Source organism: Scomber scombrus, chromosome 3 (genome assembly GCF_963691925.1).
Source record: "Scomber scombrus chromosome 3, fScoSco1.1, whole genome shotgun sequence".
Lineage (NCBI taxonomy): Eukaryota > Metazoa > Chordata > Actinopteri > Scombriformes > Scombridae > Scomber > Scomber scombrus.
The window spans coordinates 5,376,515-5,392,644 of record NC_084972.1 but is presented as its reverse complement, the minus strand read 5'-3'; the positions used below and the strand labels follow the sequence as shown (position 1 = coordinate 5,392,644).

At 41.1% G+C, this 16,130-nt stretch overlaps 1 protein-coding gene and 26 non-coding genes across 27 annotated transcripts in view; all 27 read left to right on the top strand.

Annotated features, from left to right (window-relative positions):
* Positions 1-16,130, top strand: part of mfsd4aa (major facilitator superfamily domain containing 4Aa) — a 91,993-nt gene that overhangs the window by 29,069 nt on the left and 46,794 nt on the right. The window lies entirely within an intron of this gene.
* On the top strand, positions 838-910 carry trnaf-gaa (transfer RNA phenylalanine (anticodon GAA)). Its single transcript has one exon. It is a non-coding gene; the product is annotated as a tRNA-Phe (tRNA).
* On the top strand, positions 1,816-1,888 carry trnaf-gaa (transfer RNA phenylalanine (anticodon GAA)). Its single transcript has one exon. It is a non-coding gene; the product is annotated as a tRNA-Phe (tRNA).
* trnaf-gaa (transfer RNA phenylalanine (anticodon GAA)) lies at positions 2,794-2,866 on the top strand. The gene has a single exon. It is a non-coding gene; the product is annotated as a tRNA-Phe (tRNA).
* On the top strand, positions 3,283-3,355 carry trnaf-gaa (transfer RNA phenylalanine (anticodon GAA)). The gene has a single exon. It is a non-coding gene; the product is annotated as a tRNA-Phe (tRNA).
* trnaf-gaa (transfer RNA phenylalanine (anticodon GAA)) lies at positions 3,772-3,844 on the top strand. The gene has a single exon. It is a non-coding gene; the product is annotated as a tRNA-Phe (tRNA).
* On the top strand, positions 4,261-4,333 carry trnaf-gaa (transfer RNA phenylalanine (anticodon GAA)). The gene has a single exon. It is a non-coding gene; the product is annotated as a tRNA-Phe (tRNA).
* On the top strand, positions 4,750-4,822 carry trnaf-gaa (transfer RNA phenylalanine (anticodon GAA)). The gene has a single exon. It is a non-coding gene; the product is annotated as a tRNA-Phe (tRNA).
* Positions 5,728-5,800, top strand: trnaf-gaa (transfer RNA phenylalanine (anticodon GAA)). The gene has a single exon. It is a non-coding gene; the product is annotated as a tRNA-Phe (tRNA).
* On the top strand, positions 6,217-6,289 carry trnaf-gaa (transfer RNA phenylalanine (anticodon GAA)). Its single transcript has one exon. It is a non-coding gene; the product is annotated as a tRNA-Phe (tRNA).
* Positions 6,706-6,778, top strand: trnaf-gaa (transfer RNA phenylalanine (anticodon GAA)). Its single transcript has one exon. It is a non-coding gene; the product is annotated as a tRNA-Phe (tRNA).
* Positions 7,195-7,267, top strand: trnaf-gaa (transfer RNA phenylalanine (anticodon GAA)). Its single transcript has one exon. It is a non-coding gene; the product is annotated as a tRNA-Phe (tRNA).
* trnaf-gaa (transfer RNA phenylalanine (anticodon GAA)) lies at positions 7,684-7,756 on the top strand. The gene has a single exon. It is a non-coding gene; the product is annotated as a tRNA-Phe (tRNA).
* On the top strand, positions 8,173-8,245 carry trnaf-gaa (transfer RNA phenylalanine (anticodon GAA)). The gene has a single exon. It is a non-coding gene; the product is annotated as a tRNA-Phe (tRNA).
* On the top strand, positions 8,662-8,734 carry trnaf-gaa (transfer RNA phenylalanine (anticodon GAA)). The gene has a single exon. It is a non-coding gene; the product is annotated as a tRNA-Phe (tRNA).
* trnaf-gaa (transfer RNA phenylalanine (anticodon GAA)) lies at positions 9,151-9,223 on the top strand. Its single transcript has one exon. It is a non-coding gene; the product is annotated as a tRNA-Phe (tRNA).
* Positions 9,640-9,712, top strand: trnaf-gaa (transfer RNA phenylalanine (anticodon GAA)). Its single transcript has one exon. It is a non-coding gene; the product is annotated as a tRNA-Phe (tRNA).
* On the top strand, positions 10,129-10,201 carry trnaf-gaa (transfer RNA phenylalanine (anticodon GAA)). Its single transcript has one exon. It is a non-coding gene; the product is annotated as a tRNA-Phe (tRNA).
* trnaf-gaa (transfer RNA phenylalanine (anticodon GAA)) lies at positions 10,618-10,690 on the top strand. The gene has a single exon. It is a non-coding gene; the product is annotated as a tRNA-Phe (tRNA).
* trnaf-gaa (transfer RNA phenylalanine (anticodon GAA)) lies at positions 11,107-11,179 on the top strand. The gene has a single exon. It is a non-coding gene; the product is annotated as a tRNA-Phe (tRNA).
* Positions 12,085-12,157, top strand: trnaf-gaa (transfer RNA phenylalanine (anticodon GAA)). Its single transcript has one exon. It is a non-coding gene; the product is annotated as a tRNA-Phe (tRNA).
* On the top strand, positions 12,574-12,646 carry trnaf-gaa (transfer RNA phenylalanine (anticodon GAA)). Its single transcript has one exon. It is a non-coding gene; the product is annotated as a tRNA-Phe (tRNA).
* On the top strand, positions 13,552-13,624 carry trnaf-gaa (transfer RNA phenylalanine (anticodon GAA)). The gene has a single exon. It is a non-coding gene; the product is annotated as a tRNA-Phe (tRNA).
* On the top strand, positions 14,041-14,113 carry trnaf-gaa (transfer RNA phenylalanine (anticodon GAA)). The gene has a single exon. It is a non-coding gene; the product is annotated as a tRNA-Phe (tRNA).
* On the top strand, positions 14,530-14,602 carry trnaf-gaa (transfer RNA phenylalanine (anticodon GAA)). The gene has a single exon. It is a non-coding gene; the product is annotated as a tRNA-Phe (tRNA).
* On the top strand, positions 15,508-15,580 carry trnaf-gaa (transfer RNA phenylalanine (anticodon GAA)). Its single transcript has one exon. It is a non-coding gene; the product is annotated as a tRNA-Phe (tRNA).
* trnaf-gaa (transfer RNA phenylalanine (anticodon GAA)) lies at positions 15,997-16,069 on the top strand. The gene has a single exon. It is a non-coding gene; the product is annotated as a tRNA-Phe (tRNA).

Here is a 16,130-nt window from a genome sequence, read left to right as displayed (position 1 = left end):
GAAATTGATTGGGATTTGTCTGTGTGGGTTTTCCTGCCACACATCCATGGCAATGACATGTTCCTGTTGTTGGATCCCTGACCTTCTTCAGATGATGGCATGATATCATGTCTTCCTTCTGAATCATTTCACTCTATTTTGATATTCTATCATTTTCCTTATTGGTGAGGGAAACACACATTAGTTCCTGATTCAGTGACATTCAGTCAGGTAACAATGAGAAAGATAGACGCTTCTTCCTTGTTCCTAGAAATCAATGTTTTAAAGATTCACTGTTGTAAACATGACATTTTTTGACATCATGCCGTAATTTTCACCTTTCGGCCAGCCCACAAAGTAAAATTTTGTGCCGAAATAGCTCAGTTGGGAGAGCATTAGACTGAAGATCTAAAGGTCCCTGGTTCGATCCCGGGTTTCGGCAGGAACCTGGCAGGCTTTTGGACGCACATTGCTACCATAATGAGTGCTCTTGTCTCAGACACTGATATTGAAATTGATTGGGATTTGTCTGTGGGAGTTTTCCTACCACACATCCATGGCAATGACATGTTCCTGTTGTTGGATCCCTACCCTTCTTCAGATGATGGCATGATATCATGTCTTCCTTCTAAATCATTTCACTCCATTTTGATGTTCTATCATTTTCCTTATTGGTCGGGGAAACACACATTAGTTCCTGATTCAGTGACATTCAGTCAGGTAACAATGAGAAAGATAGATGGTTCTTCCTTGTTCCTAGAAATCAATGTTTTAAAGATTCACTGTTGTAAAGATGACATTTTTTGACATCATGCCGTAATTTTCAGCTTTCGGCCAGCCCACAAAGTAAAATTTTGTGCCGAAATAGCTCAGTTGGGAGAGCGTTAGACTGAAGATCTAAAGGTCCCTGGTTCGATCCCGGGTTTCGGCAGGAACCTGGCAGGCTTTTGGACGCACATTGCTACCATAATGAGTGCTCTTGTCTCAGACACTGATATTGAAATTGATTGGGATTTGTCTGTGGGAGTTTTCCTATCACACATCCATGGCAATGACATGTTCCTGTTGTTGGATCCCTACCCTTCTTCAGATGATGGCATGATATCATGTCTTCCTTCTGAATCATTTCACTCTATTTTGATATTCTATCATTTTCCTTATTGGTGAGGGAAACACACATTAGTTCCTGATTCAGTGACATTCAGTCAGGTAACAATGAGAAAAATAGATGGTTCTTCCTTGTTCCTAGAAATCAATGTTTTAAAGATTCACTGTTGTAAACATGACATTTTTTGACATCATGCCGTAATTTTCACCTTTCGGCCAGCCCACAAAGTAAAATTTTGTGCCGAAATAGCTCAGTTGGGAGAGCATTAGACTGAAGATCTAAAGGTCCCTGGTTCGATCCCGGGTTTCGGCAGGAACCTGGCAGGCTTTTGGACGCACATTGCTACCATAATGAGTGCTCTTGTCTCAGACACTGATATTGAAATTGATTGGGATTTGTCTGTGGGAGTTTTCCTACCACACATCCATGGCAATGACATGTTCCTGTTGTTGGATCCCTACCCTTCTTCAGATGATGGCATGATATCATGTCTTCCTTCTAAATCATTTCACTCCATTTTGATGTTCTATCATTTTCCTTATTGGTCGGGGAAACACACATTAGTTCCTGATTCAGTGACATTCAGTCAGGTAACAATGAGAAAGATAGATGGTTCTTCCTTGTTCCTAGAAATCAATGTTTTAAAGATTCACTGTTGTAAAGATGACATTTTTTGACATCATGCCGTAATTTTTAGCTTTCGGCCAGCCCACAAAGTAAAATTTTGTGCCGAAATAGCTCAGTTGGGAGAGCGTTAGACTGAAGATCTAAAGGTCCCTGGTTCGATCCCGGGTTTCGGCAGGAACCTGGCAGGCTTTTGGACGCACATTGCTACCATAATGAGTGCTCTTGTCTCAGACACTGATATTGAAATTGATTGGGATTTGTCTGTGGGAGTTTTCCTATCACACATCCATGGCAATGACATGTTCCTGTTGTTGGATCCCTACCCTTCTTCAGATGATGGCATGATATCATGTCTTCCTTCTGAATCATTTCACTCTATTTTGATATTCTATCATTTTCCTTATTGGTGAGGGAAACACACATTAGTTCCTGATTCAGTGACATTCAGTCAGGTAACAATGAGAAAAATAGATGGTTCTTCCTTGTTCCTAGAAATCAATGTTTTAAAGATTCACTGTTGTAAACATGACATTTTTTGACATCATGCCGTAATTTTCACCTTTCGGCCAGCCCACAAAGTAAAATTTTGTGCCGAAATAGCTCAGTTGGGAGAGCATTAGACTGAAGATCTAAAGGTCCCTGGTTCGATCCCGGGTTTCGGCAGGAACCTGGCAGGCTTTTGGACGCACATTGCTACCATAATGAGTGCTCTTGTCTCAGACACTGATATTGAAATTGATTGGGATTTGTCTGTGGGAGTTTTCCTACCACACATCCATGGCAATGACATGTTCCTGTTGTTGGATCCCTACCCTTCTTCAGATGATGGCATGATATCATGTCTTCCTTCTAAATCATTTCACTCCATTTTGATGTTCTATCATTTTCCTTATTGGTCGGGGAAACACACATTAGTTCCTGATTCAGTGACATTCAGTCAGGTAACAATGAGAAAGATAGATGGTTCTTCCTTGTTCCTAGAAATCAATGTTTTAAAGATTCACTGTTGTAAAGATGACATTTTTTGACATCATGCCGTAATTTTTAGCTTTCGGCCAGCCCACAAAGTAAAATTTTGTGCCGAAATAGCTCAGTTGGGAGAGCGTTAGACTGAAGATCTAAAGGTCCCTGGTTCGATCCCGGGTTTCGGCAGGAACCTGGCAGGCTTTTGGACGCACATTGCTACCATAATGAGTGCTCTTGTCTCAGACACTGATATTGAAATTGATTGGGATTTGTCTGTGGGAGTTTTCCTACCACACATCCATGGCAATGACATGTTCCTGTTGTTGGATCCCTGATCTTCTTCAGATGATGGCATGGTATCATGTCTTCCTTCTGAATCATTTCACTCTATTTTGATATTCTATCATTTTCCTTATTGGTGAGGGAAACACACATTAGTTCCTGATTCAGTGACATTCAGTCAGGTAACAATGAGAAAGATAGATGGTTCTTCCTTGTTCCTAGAAATCAATGTTTTAAAGATTCACTGTTGTAAACATGACATTTTTTGACATCATGCCGTAATTTTCACCTTTCGGCCAGCCCACCAAGTAAAATTTTGTGCCGAAATAGCTCAGTTGGGAGAGCGTTAGACTGAAGATCTAAAGGTCCCTGGTTCGATCCCGGGTTTCGGCAGGAACCTGGCAGGCTTTTGGACGCACATTGCTACCATAATGAGTGCTCTTGTCTCAGACACTGATATTGAAATTGATTGGGATTTGTCTGTGGGAGTTTTCCTACCACACATCCATGGCAATGACATGTTCCTGTTGTTGGATCCCTGATCTTCTTCAGATGATGGCATGATATCATGTCTTCCTTCTAAATCATTTCACTCTATTTTGATATTCTATCATTTTCCTTATTGGTGAGGGAAACACACATTAGTTCCTGATTCAGTGACATTCAGTCAGGTAACAATGAGAAAGATAGATGGTTCTCCCTTGTTCCTAGAAATCAATGTTTTAAAGATTCACTGTTGTAAACATGACATTTTTTGACATCATGCCGTAATTTTCACCTTTCGGCCAGCCCACAAAGTAAAATTTTGTGCCGAAATAGCTCAGTTGGGAGAGCGTTAGACTGAAGATCTAAAGGTCCCTGGTTCGATCCCGGGTTTCGGCAGGAACCTGGCAGGCTTTTGGACGCACATTGCTACCATAATGAGTGCTCTTGTCTCAGACACTGATATTGAAATTGATTGGGATTTGTCTGTGGGAGTTTTCCTACCACACATCCATGGCAATGACATGTTCCTGTTGTTGGATCCCTACCCTTCTTCAGATGATGGCATGATATCATGTCTTCCTTCTAAATCATTTCACTCCATTTTGATGTTCTATCATTTTCCTTATTGGTCGGGGAAACACACATTAGTTCCTGATTCAGTGACATTCAGTCAGGTAACAATGACAAAGATAGATGGTTCTTCCTTGTTCCTAGAAATCAATGTTTTAAAGATTCACTGTTGTAAAGATGACATTTTTTGACATCATGCCGTAATTTTCACCTTACGGCCAGCCCACAAAGTAAACTTTTTTGCCGAAATAGCTCAGTTGGGAGAGCGTTAGACTGAAGATCTAAAGGTCCCTGGTTCGATCCCGGGTTTCGGCAGGAACCTGGCAGGCTTTTGGACGCACATTGCTACCATAATGAGTGCTATTCTCTCAGACACTGATATTGAAATTGATTGGGATTTGTCTGTGTGGGTTTTCCTGCCACACATCCATGGCAATGACATGTTCCTGTTGTTGGATCCCTGATCTTCTTCAGATGATGGCATGATATCATGTCTTCCTTCTGAATCATTTCACTCTATTTTGATATTCTATCATTTTCCTTATTGGTGAGGGAAACACACATTAGTTCCTGATTCAGTGACATTCAGTCAGGTAACAATGAGAAAAATAGATGGTTCTTCCTTGTTCCTAGAAATCAATGTTTTAAAGATTCACTGTTGTAAACATGACATTTTTTGACATCATGCCGTAATTTTCACCTTTCGGCCAGCCCACAAAGTAAAATTTTGTGCCGAAATAGCTCAGTTGGGAGAGCGTTAGACTGAAGATCTAAAGGTCCCTGGTTCGATCCCGGGTTTCGGCAGGAACCTGGCAGGCTTTTGGACGCACATTGCTACCATAATGAGTGCTCTTGTCTCAGACACTGATATTGAAATTGATTGGGATTTGTCTGTGGGAGTTTTCCTACCACACATCCATGGCAATGACATGTTCCTGTTGTTGGATCCCTGATCTTCTTCAGATGATGGCATGGTATCATGTCTTCCTTCTGAATCATTTCACTCTATTTTGATATTCTATCATTTTCCTTATTGGTGAGGGAAACACACATTAGTTCCTGATTCAGTGACATTCAGTCAGGTAACAATGAGAAAGATAGATGGTTCTTCCTTGTTCCTAGAAATCAATGTTTTAAAGATTCATTGTTGTAAAGATGACATTTTTTAACATCATGCCGTAATTTTCACCTTTCGGCCAGCCCACAAAGTAAAATTTTGTGCCGAAATAGCTCAGTTGGGAGAGCGTTAGACTGAAGATCTAAAGGTCCCTGGTTCGGTCCCGGGTTTCGGCAGGAACCTGGCAGGCTTTTGGACGCACATTGCTACCATAATGAGTGCTCTTGTCTCAGACACTGATATTGAAATTGATTGGGATTTGTCTGTGGGAGTTTTCCTACCACACATCCATGGCAATGACATGTTCCTGTTGTTGGATCCCTACCCTTCTTCAGATGATGGCATGATATCATGTCTTCCTTCTAAATCATTTCACTCTATTTTGATATTCTATCATTTTCCTTATTGGTGAGGGAAACACACATTAGTTCCTGATTCAGTGACATTCAGTCAGGTAACAATGAGAAAGATAGATGGTTCTCCCTTGTTCCTAGAAATCAATGTTTTAAAGATTCACTGTTGTAAACATGACATTTTTTGACATCATGCCGTAATTTTCACCTTTCGGCCAGCCCACCAAGTAAAATTTTGTGCCGAAATAGCTCAGTTGGGAGAGCGTTAGACTGAAGATCTAAAGGTCCCTGGTTCGATCCCGGGTTTCGGCAGGAACCTGGCAGGCTTTTGGAAGCACATTGCTACCATAATGAGTGCTCTTCTCTCATACACTGATATTGAAATTGATTGGGATTTGTCTGTGTGGGTTTTCCTGCCACACATCCATGGCAATGACATGTTCCTGTTGTTGGATCCCTGACCTTCTTCAGATGATGGCATGATATCATGTCTTCCTTCTGAATCATTTCACTCTATTTTGATATTCTATCATTTTCCTTATTGGTGAGGGAAACACACATTAGTTCCTGATTCAGTGACATTCAGTCAGGTAACAATGAGAAAAATAGATGGTTCTTCCTTGTTCCTAGAAATCAATGTTTTAAAGATTCACTGTTGTAAACATGACATTTTTTAACATCATGCCGTAATTTTCACCTTTCGGCCAGCCCACAAAGTAAAATTTTGTGCCGAAATAGCTCAGTTGGGAGAGCGTTAGACTGAAGATCTAAAGGTCCCTGGTTCGATCCCGGGTTTCGGCAGGAACCTGGCAGGCTTTTGGACGCACATTGCTACCATAATGAGTGCTCTTGTCTCAGACACTGATATTGAAATTGATTGGGATTTGTCTGTGGGAGTTTTCCTACCACACATCCATGGCAATGACATGTTCCTGTTGTTGGATCCCTACCCTTCTTCAGATGATGGCATGATATCATGTCTTCCTTCTAAATCATTTCACTCTATTTTGATATTCTATCATTTTCCTTATTGGTGAGGGAAACACACATTAGTTCCTGATTCAGTGACATTCAGTCAGGTAACAATGAGAAAGATAGATGGTTCTCCCTTGTTCCTAGAAATCAATGTTTTAAAGATTCACTGTTGTAAACATGACATTTTTTGACATCATGCCGTAATTTTCACCTTTCGGCCAGCCCACCAAGTAAAATTTTGTGCCGAAATAGCTCAGTTGGGAGAGCGTTAGACTGAAGATCTAAAGGTCCCTGGTTCGATCCCGGGTTTCGGCAGGAACCTGGCAGGCTTTTGGAAGCACATTGCTACCATAATGAGTGCTCTTCTCTCATACACTGATATTGAAATTGATTGGGATTTGTCTGTGTGGGTTTTCCTGCCACACATCCATGGCAATGACATGTTCCTGTTGTTGGATCCCTGACCTTCTTCAGATGATGGCATGATATCATGTCTTCCTTCTGAATCATTTCACTCTATTTTGATATTCTATCATTTTCCTTATTGGTGAGGGAAACACACATTAGTTCCTGATTCAGTGACATTCAGTCAGGTAACAATGAGAAAAATAGATGGTTCTTCCTTGTTCCTAGAAATCAATGTTTTAAAGATTCACTGTTGTAAACATGACATTTTTTAACATCATGCCGTAATTTTCACCTTTCGGCCAGCCCACAAAGTAAAATTTTGTGCCGAAATAGCTCAGTTGGGAGAGCGTTAGACTGAAGATCTAAAGGTCCCTGGTTCGATCCCGGGTTTCGGCAGGAACCTGGCAGGCTTTTGGACGCACATTGCTACCATAATGAGTGCTCTTGTCTCAGACACTGATATTGAAATTGATTGGGATTTGTCTGTGGGAGTTTTCCTACCACACATCCATGGCAATGACATGTTCCTGTTGTTGGATCCCTACCCTTCTTCAGATGATGGCATGATATCATGTCTTCCTTCTAAATCATTTCACTCTATTTTGATATTCTATCATTTTCCTTATTGGTGAGGGAAACACACATTAGTTCCTGATTCAGTGACATTCAGTCAGGTAACAATGAGAAAGATAGATGGTTCTCCCTTGTTCCTAGAAATCAATGTTTTAAAGATTCACTGTTGTAAACATGACATTTTTTGACATCATGCCGTAATTTTCACCTTTCGGCCAGCCCACCAAGTAAAATTTTGTGCCGAAATAGCTCAGTTGGGAGAGCGTTAGACTGAAGATCTAAAGGTCCCTGGTTCGATCCCGGGTTTCGGCAGGAACCTGGCAGGCTTTTGGAAGCACATTGCTACCATAATGAGTGCTCTTCTCTCATACACTGATATTGAAATTGATTGGGATTTGTCTGTGTGGGTTTTCCTGCCACACATCCATGGCAATGACATGTTCCTGTTGTTGGATCCCTGACCTTCTTCAGATGATGGCATGATATCATGTCTTCCTTCTGAATCATTTCACTCTATTTTGATATTCTATCATTTTCCTTATTGGTGAGGGAAACACACATTAGTTCCTGATTCAGTGACATTCAGTCAGGTAACAATGAGAAAGATAGATGGTTCTCCCTTGTTCCTAGAAATCAATGTTTTAAAGATTCACTGTTGTAAACATGACATTTTTTGACATCATGCCGTAATTTTCACCTTTCGGCCAGCCCACCAAGTAAAATTTTGTGCCGAAATAGCTCAGTTGGGAGAGCGTTAGACTGAAGATCTAAAGGTCCCTGGTTCGATCCCGGGTTTCGGCAGGAACCTGGCAGGCTTTTGGAAGCACATTGCTACCATAATGAGTGCTCTTCTCTCATACACTGATATTGAAATTGATTGGGATTTGTCTGTGTGGGTTTTCCTGCCACACATCCATGGCAATGACATGTTCCTGTTGTTGGATCCCTGACCTTCTTCAGATGATGGCATGATATCATGTCTTCCTTCTGAATCATTTCACTCTATTTTGATATTCTATCATTTTCCTTATTGGTGAGGGAAACACACATTAGTTCCTGATTCAGTGACATTCAGTCAGGTAACAATGAGAAAAATAGATGGTTCTTCCTTGTTCCTAGAAATCAATGTTTTAAAGATTCACTGTTGTAAACATGACATTTTTTAACATCATGCCGTAATTTTCACCTTTCGGCCAGCCCACAAAGTAAAATTTTGTGCCGAAATAGCTCAGTTGGGAGAGCGTTAGACTGAAGATCTAAAGGTCCCTGGTTCGATCCCGGGTTTCGGCAGGAACCTGGCAGGCTTTTGGACGCACATTGCTACCATAATGAGTGCTCTTGTCTCAGACACTGATATTGAAATTGATTGGGATTTGTCTGTGGGAGTTTTCCTACCACACATCCATGGCAATGACATGTTCCTGTTGTTGGATCCCTACCCTTCTTCAGATGATGGCATGATATCATGTCTTCCTTCTAAATCATTTCACTCTATTTTGATATTCTATCATTTTCCTTATTGGTGAGGGAAACACACATTAGTTCCTGATTCAGTGACATTCAGTCAGGTAACAATGAGAAAGATAGATGGTTCTCCCTTGTTCCTAGAAATCAATGTTTTAAAGATTCACTGTTGTAAACATGACATTTTTTGACATCATGCCGTAATTTTCACCTTTCGGCCAGCCCACCAAGTAAAATTTTGTGCCGAAATAGCTCAGTTGGGAGAGCGTTAGACTGAAGATCTAAAGGTCCCTGGTTCGATCCCGGGTTTCGGCAGGAACCTGGCAGGCTTTTGGAAGCACATTGCTACCATAATGAGTGCTCTTCTCTCATACACTGATATTGAAATTGATTGGGATTTGTCTGTGTGGGTTTTCCTGCCACACATCCATGGCAATGACATGTTCCTGTTGTTGGATCCCTGACCTTCTTCAGATGATGGCATGATATCATGTCTTCCTTCTGAATCATTTCACTCTATTTTGATATTCTATCATTTTCCTTATTGGTGAGGGAAACACACATTAGTTCCTGATTCAGTGACATTCAGTCAGGTAACAATGAGAAAGATAGATGGTTCTCCCTTGTTCCTAGAAATCAATGTTTTAAAGATTCACTGTTGTAAACATGACATTTTTTGACATCATGCCGTAATTTTCACCTTTCGGCCAGCCCACCAAGTAAAATTTTGTGCCGAAATAGCTCAGTTGGGAGAGCGTTAGACTGAAGATCTAAAGGTCCCTGGTTCGATCCCGGGTTTCGGCAGGAACCTGGCAGGCTTTTGGAAGCACATTGCTACCATAATGAGTGCTCTTCTCTCATACACTGATATTGAAATTGATTGGGATTTGTCTGTGTGGGTTTTCCTGCCACACATCCATGGCAATGACATGTTCCTGTTGTTGGATCCCTGACCTTCTTCAGATGATGGCATGATATCATGTCTTCCTTCTGAATCATTTCACTCTATTTTGATATTCTATCATTTTCCTTATTGGTGAGGGAAACACACATTAGTTCCTGATTCAGTGACATTCAGTCAGGTAACAATGAGAAAAATAGATGGTTCTTCCTTGTTCCTAGAAATCAATGTTTTAAAGATTCACTGTTGTAAACATGACATTTTTTAACATCATGCCGTAATTTTCACCTTTCGGCCAGCCCACAAAGTAAAATTTTGTGCCGAAATAGCTCAGTTGGGAGAGCGTTAGACTGAAGATCTAAAGGTCCCTGGTTCGATCCCGGGTTTCGGCAGGAACCTGGCAGGCTTTTGGACGCACATTGCTACCATAATGAGTGCTCTTGTCTCAGACACTGATATTGAAATTGATTGGGATTTGTCTGTGGGAGTTTTCCTACCACACATCCATGGCAATGACATGTTCCTGTTGTTGGATCCCTACCCTTCTTCAGATGATGGCATGATATCATGTCTTCCTTCTAAATCATTTCACTCCATTTTGATGTTCTATCATTTTCCTTATTGGTCGGGGAAACACACATTAGTTCCTGATTCAGTGACATTCAGTCAGGTAACAATGACAAAGATAGATGGTTCTTCCTTGTTCCTAGAAATCAATGTTTTAAAGATTCACTGTTGTAAAGATGACATTTTTTGACATCATGCCGTAATTTTCACCTTACGGCCAGCCCACAAAGTAAACTTTTTTGCCGAAATAGCTCAGTTGGGAGAGCGTTAGACTGAAGATCTAAAGGTCCCTGGTTCGATCCCGGGTTTCGGCAGGAACCTGGCAGGCTTTTGGACGCACATTGCTACCATAATGAGTGCTATTCTCTCAGACACTGATATTGAAATTGATTGGGATTTGTCTGTGTGGGTTTTCCTGCCACACATCCATGGCAATGACATGTTCCTGTTGTTGGATCCCTGATCTTCTTCAGATGATGGCATGATATCATGTCTTCCTTCTGAATCATTTCACTCTATTTTGATATTCTATCATTTTCCTTATTGGTGAGGGAAACACACATTAGTTCCTGATTCAGTGACATTCAGTCAGGTAACAATGAGAAAGATAGACGCTTCTTCCTTGTTCCTAGAAATCAATGTTTTAAAGATTCACTGTTGTAAACATGACATTTTTTGACATCATGCCGTAATTTTCACCTTTCGGCCAGCCCACAAAGTAAAAATTTGTGCCGAAATAGCTCAGTTGGGAGAGCGTTAGACTGAAGATCTAAAGGTCCCTGGTTCGATCCCGGGTTTCGGCAGGAACCTGGCAGGCTTTTGGACGCACATTGCTACCATAATGAGTGCTCTTGTCTCAGACACTGATATTGAAATTGATTGGGATTTGTCTGTGTGGGTTTTCCTGCCACACATCCATGGCAATGACATGTTCCTGTTGTTGGATCCCTGACCTTCTTCAGATGATGGCATGATATCATGTCTTCCTTCTGAATCATTTCACTCTATTTTGATATTCTATCATTTTCCTTATTGGTGATGGAAACACACATTAGTTCCTGATTCAGTGACATTCAGTCAGGTAACAATGAGAAAGATAGACGCTTCTTCCTTGTTCCTAGAAATCAATGTTTTAAAGATTCACTGTTGTAAAGATGACATTTTTTGACATCATGCCGTAATTTTCAGCTTTCGGCCAGCCCACAAAGTAAAATTTTGTGCCGAAATAGCTCAGTTGGGAGAGCGTTAGACTGAAGATCTAAAGGTCCCAGGTTCGATCCCGGGTTTCGGCAGGAACCTGGCAGGCTTTTGGACGCACATTGCTACCATAATGAGTGCTCTTGTCTCAGACACTGATATTGAAATTGATTGGGATTTGTCTGTGTGGGTTTTCCTGCCACACATCCATGGCAATGACATGTTCCTGTTGTTGGATCCCTGACCTTCTTCAGATGATGGCATGATATCATGTCTTCCTTCTGAATCATTTCACTCTATTTTGATATTCTATCATTTTCCTTATTGGTGAGGGAAACACACATTAGTTCCTGATTCAGTGACATTCAGTCAGGTAACAATGAGAAAGATAGACGCTTCTTCCTTGTTCCTAGAAATCAATGTTTTAAAGATTCACTGTTGTAAAGATGACATTTTTTGACATCATGCCGTAATTTTCACCTTACGGCCAGCCCACAAAGTAAAATTTTGTGCCGAAATAGCTCAGTTGGGAGAGCGTTAGACTGAAGATCTAAAGGTCCCTGGTTCGATCCCGGGTTTCGGCAGGAACCTGGCAGGCTTTTGGAAGCACATTGCTACCATAATGAGTGCTCTTCTCTCATACACTGATATTGAAATTGATTGGGATTTGTCTGTGTGGGTTTTCCTGCCACACATCCATGGCAATGACATGTTCCTGTTGTTGGATCCCTGATCTTCTTCAGATGATGGCATGATATCATGTCTTCCTTCTGAATCATTTCACTCTATTTTGATATTCTATCATTTTCCTTATTGGTGAGGGAAACACACATTAGTTCCTGATTCAGTGACATTCAGTCAGGTAACAATGAGAAAGATAGATGGTTCTTCCTTGTTCCTAGAAATCAATGTTTTAAAGATTCACTGTTGTAAACATGACATTTTTTGACATCATGCCGTAATTTTCACCTTTCGGCCAGCCCACAAAGTAAAAATTTGTGCCGAAATAGCTCAGTTGGGAGAGCGTTAGACTGAAGATCTAAAGGTCCCTGGTTCGATCCCGGGTTTCGGCAGGAACCTGGCAGGCTTTTGGACGCACATTGCTACCATAATGAGTGCTCTTGTCTCAGACACTGATATTGAAATTGATTGGGATTTGTCTGTGTGGGTTTTCCTGCCACACATCCATGGCAATGACATGTTCCTGTTGTTGGATCCCTGACCTTCTTCAGATGATGGCATGATATCATGTCTTCCTTCTGAATCATTTCACTCTATTTTGATATTCTATCATTTTCCTTATTGGTGAGGGAAACACACATTAGTTCCTGATTCAGTGACATTCAGTCAGGTAACAATGAGAAAGATAGACGCTTCTTCCTTGTTCCTAGAAATCAATGTTTTAAAGATTCACTGTTGTAAACATGACATTTTTTGACATCATGCCGTAATTTTCACCTTTCGGCCAGCCCACAAAGTAAAATTTTGTGCCGAAATAGCTCAGTTGGGAGAGCATTAGACTGAAGATCTAAAGGTCCCTGGTTCGATCCCGGGTTTCGGCAGGAACCTGGCAGGCTTTTGGACGCACATTGCTACCATAATGAGTGCTCTTGTCTCAGACACTGATATTGAAATTGATTGGGATTTGTCTGTGGGAGTTTTCCTACCACACATCCATGGCAATGACATGTTCCTGTTGTTGGATCCCTACCCTTCTTCAGATGATGGCATGATATCATGTCTTCCTTATAAATCATTTCACTCCATTTTGATGTTCTATCATTTTCCTTATTGGTCGGGGAAACACACATTAGTTCCTGATTCAGTGACATTCAGTCAGGTAACAATGAGAAAAATAGATGGTTCTTCCTTGTTCCTAGAAATCAATGTTTTAAAGATTCACTGTTGTAAACATGACATTTTTTAACATCATGCCGTAATTTTCACCTTTCGGCCAGCCCACAAAGTAAAATTTTGTGCCGAAATAGCTCAGTTGGGAGAGCGTTAGACTGAAGATCTAAAGGTCCCTGGTTCGATCCCGGGTTTCGGCAGGAACCTGGCAGGCTTTTGGACGCACATTGCTACCATAATGAGTGCTCTTGTCTCAGACACTGATATTGAAATTGATTGGGATTTGTCTGTGGGAGTTTTCCTACCACACATCCATGGCAATGACATGTTCCTGTTGTTGGATCCCTACCCTTCTTCAGATGATGGCATGATATCATGTCTTCCTTCTAAATCATTTCACTCCATTTTGATGTTCTATCATTTTCCTTATTGGTCGGGGAAACACACATTAGTTCCTGATTCAGTGACATTCAGTCAGGTAACAATGACAAAGATAGATGGTTCTTCCTTGTTCCTAGAAATCAATGTTTTAAAGATTCACTGTTGTAAAGATGACATTTTTTGACATCATGCCGTAATTTTCACCTTACGGCCAGCCCACAAAGTAAACTTTTTTGCCGAAATAGCTCAGTTGGGAGAGCGTTAGACTGAAGATCTAAAGGTCCCTGGTTCGATCCCGGGTTTCGGCAGGAACCTGGCAGGCTTTTGGACGCACATTGCTACCATAATGAGTGCTATTCTCTCAGACACTGATATTGAAATTGATTGGGATTTGTCTGTGTGGGTTTTCCTGCCACACATCCATGGCAATGACATGTTCCTGTTGTTGGATCCCTGATCTTCTTCAGATGATGGCATGATATCATGTCTTCCTTCTGAATCATTTCACTCTATTTTGATATTCTATCATTTTCCTTATTGGTGAGGGAAACACACATTAGTTCCTGATTCAGTGACATTCAGTCAGGTAACAATGAGAAAGATAGACGCTTCTTCCTTGTTCCTAGAAATCAATGTTTTAAAGATTCACTGTTGTAAACATGACATTTTTTGACATCATGCCGTAATTTTCACCTTTCGGCCAGCCCACAAAGTAAAAATTTGTGCCGAAATAGCTCAGTTGGGAGAGCGTTAGACTGAAGATCTAAAGGTCCCTGGTTCGATCCCGGGTTTCGGCAGGAACCTGGCAGGCTTTTGGACGCACATTGCTACCATAATGAGTGCTCTTGTCTCAGACACTGATATTGAAATTGATTGGGATTTGTCTGTGTGGGTTTTCCTGCCACACATCCATGGCAATGACATGTTCCTGTTGTTGGATCCCTGACCTTCTTCAGATGATGGCATGATATCATGTCTTCCTTCTGAATCATTTCACTCTATTTTGATATTCTATCATTTTCCTTATTGGTGATGGAAACACACATTAGTTCCTGATTCAGTGACATTCAGTCAGGTAACAATGAGAAAGATAGACGCTTCTTCCTTGTTCCTAGAAATCAATGTTTTAAAGATTCACTGTTGTAAAGATGACATTTTTTGACATCATGCCGTAATTTTCAGCTTTCGGCCAGCCCACAAAGTAAAATTTTGTGCCGAAATAGCTCAGTTGGGAGAGCGTTAGACTGAAGATCTAAAGGTCCCAGGTTCGATCCCGGGTTTCGGCAGGAACCTGGCAGGCTTTTGGACGCACATTGCTACCATAATGAGTGCTCTTGTCTCAGACACTGATATTGAAATTGATTGGGATTTGTCTGTGTGGGTTTTCCTGCCACACATCCATGGCAATGACATGTTCCTGTTGTTGGATCCCTGACCTTCTTCAGATGATGGCATGATATCATGTCTTCCTTCTGAATCATTTCACTCTATTTTGATATTCTATCATTTTCCTTATTGGTGAGGGAAACACACATTAGTTCCTGATTCAGTGACATTCAGTCAGGTAACAATGAGAAAGATAGACGCTTCTTCCTTGTTCCTAGAAATCAATGTTTTAAAGATTCACTGTTGTAAAGATGACATTTTTTGACATCATGCCGTAATTTTCACCTTACGGCCAGCCCACAAAGTAAAATTTTGTGCCGAAATAGCTCAGTTGGGAGAGCGTTAGACTGAAGATCTAAAGGTCCCTGGTTCGATCCCGGGTTTCGGCAGGAACCTGGCAGGCTTTTGGAAGCACATTGCTACCATAATGAGTGCTCTTCTCTCATACACTGATATTGAAATTGATTGGGATTTGTCTGTGTGGGTTTTCCTGCCACACATCCATGGCAATGACATGTTCCTGTTGTTGGATCCCTGATCTTCTTCAGATGATGGCATGATATCATGTCTTCCTTCTGAATCATTTCACTCTATTTTGATATTCTATCATTTTCCTTATTGGTGAGGGAAACACACATTAGTTCCTGATTCAGTGACATTCAGTCAGGTAACAATGAGAAAGATAGATGGTTCTTCCTTGTTCCTAGAAATCAATGTTTTAAAGATTCACTGTTGTAAACATGACATTTTTTGACATCATGCCGTAATTTTCACCTTTCGGCCAGCCCACAAAGTAAAAATTTGTGCCGAAATAGCTCAGTTGGGAGAGCGTTAGACTGAAGATCTAAAGGTCCCTGGTTCGATCCCGGGTTTCGGCAGGAACCTGGCAGGCTTTTGGACGCACATTGCTACCATAATGAGTGCTCTTGTCTCAGACAC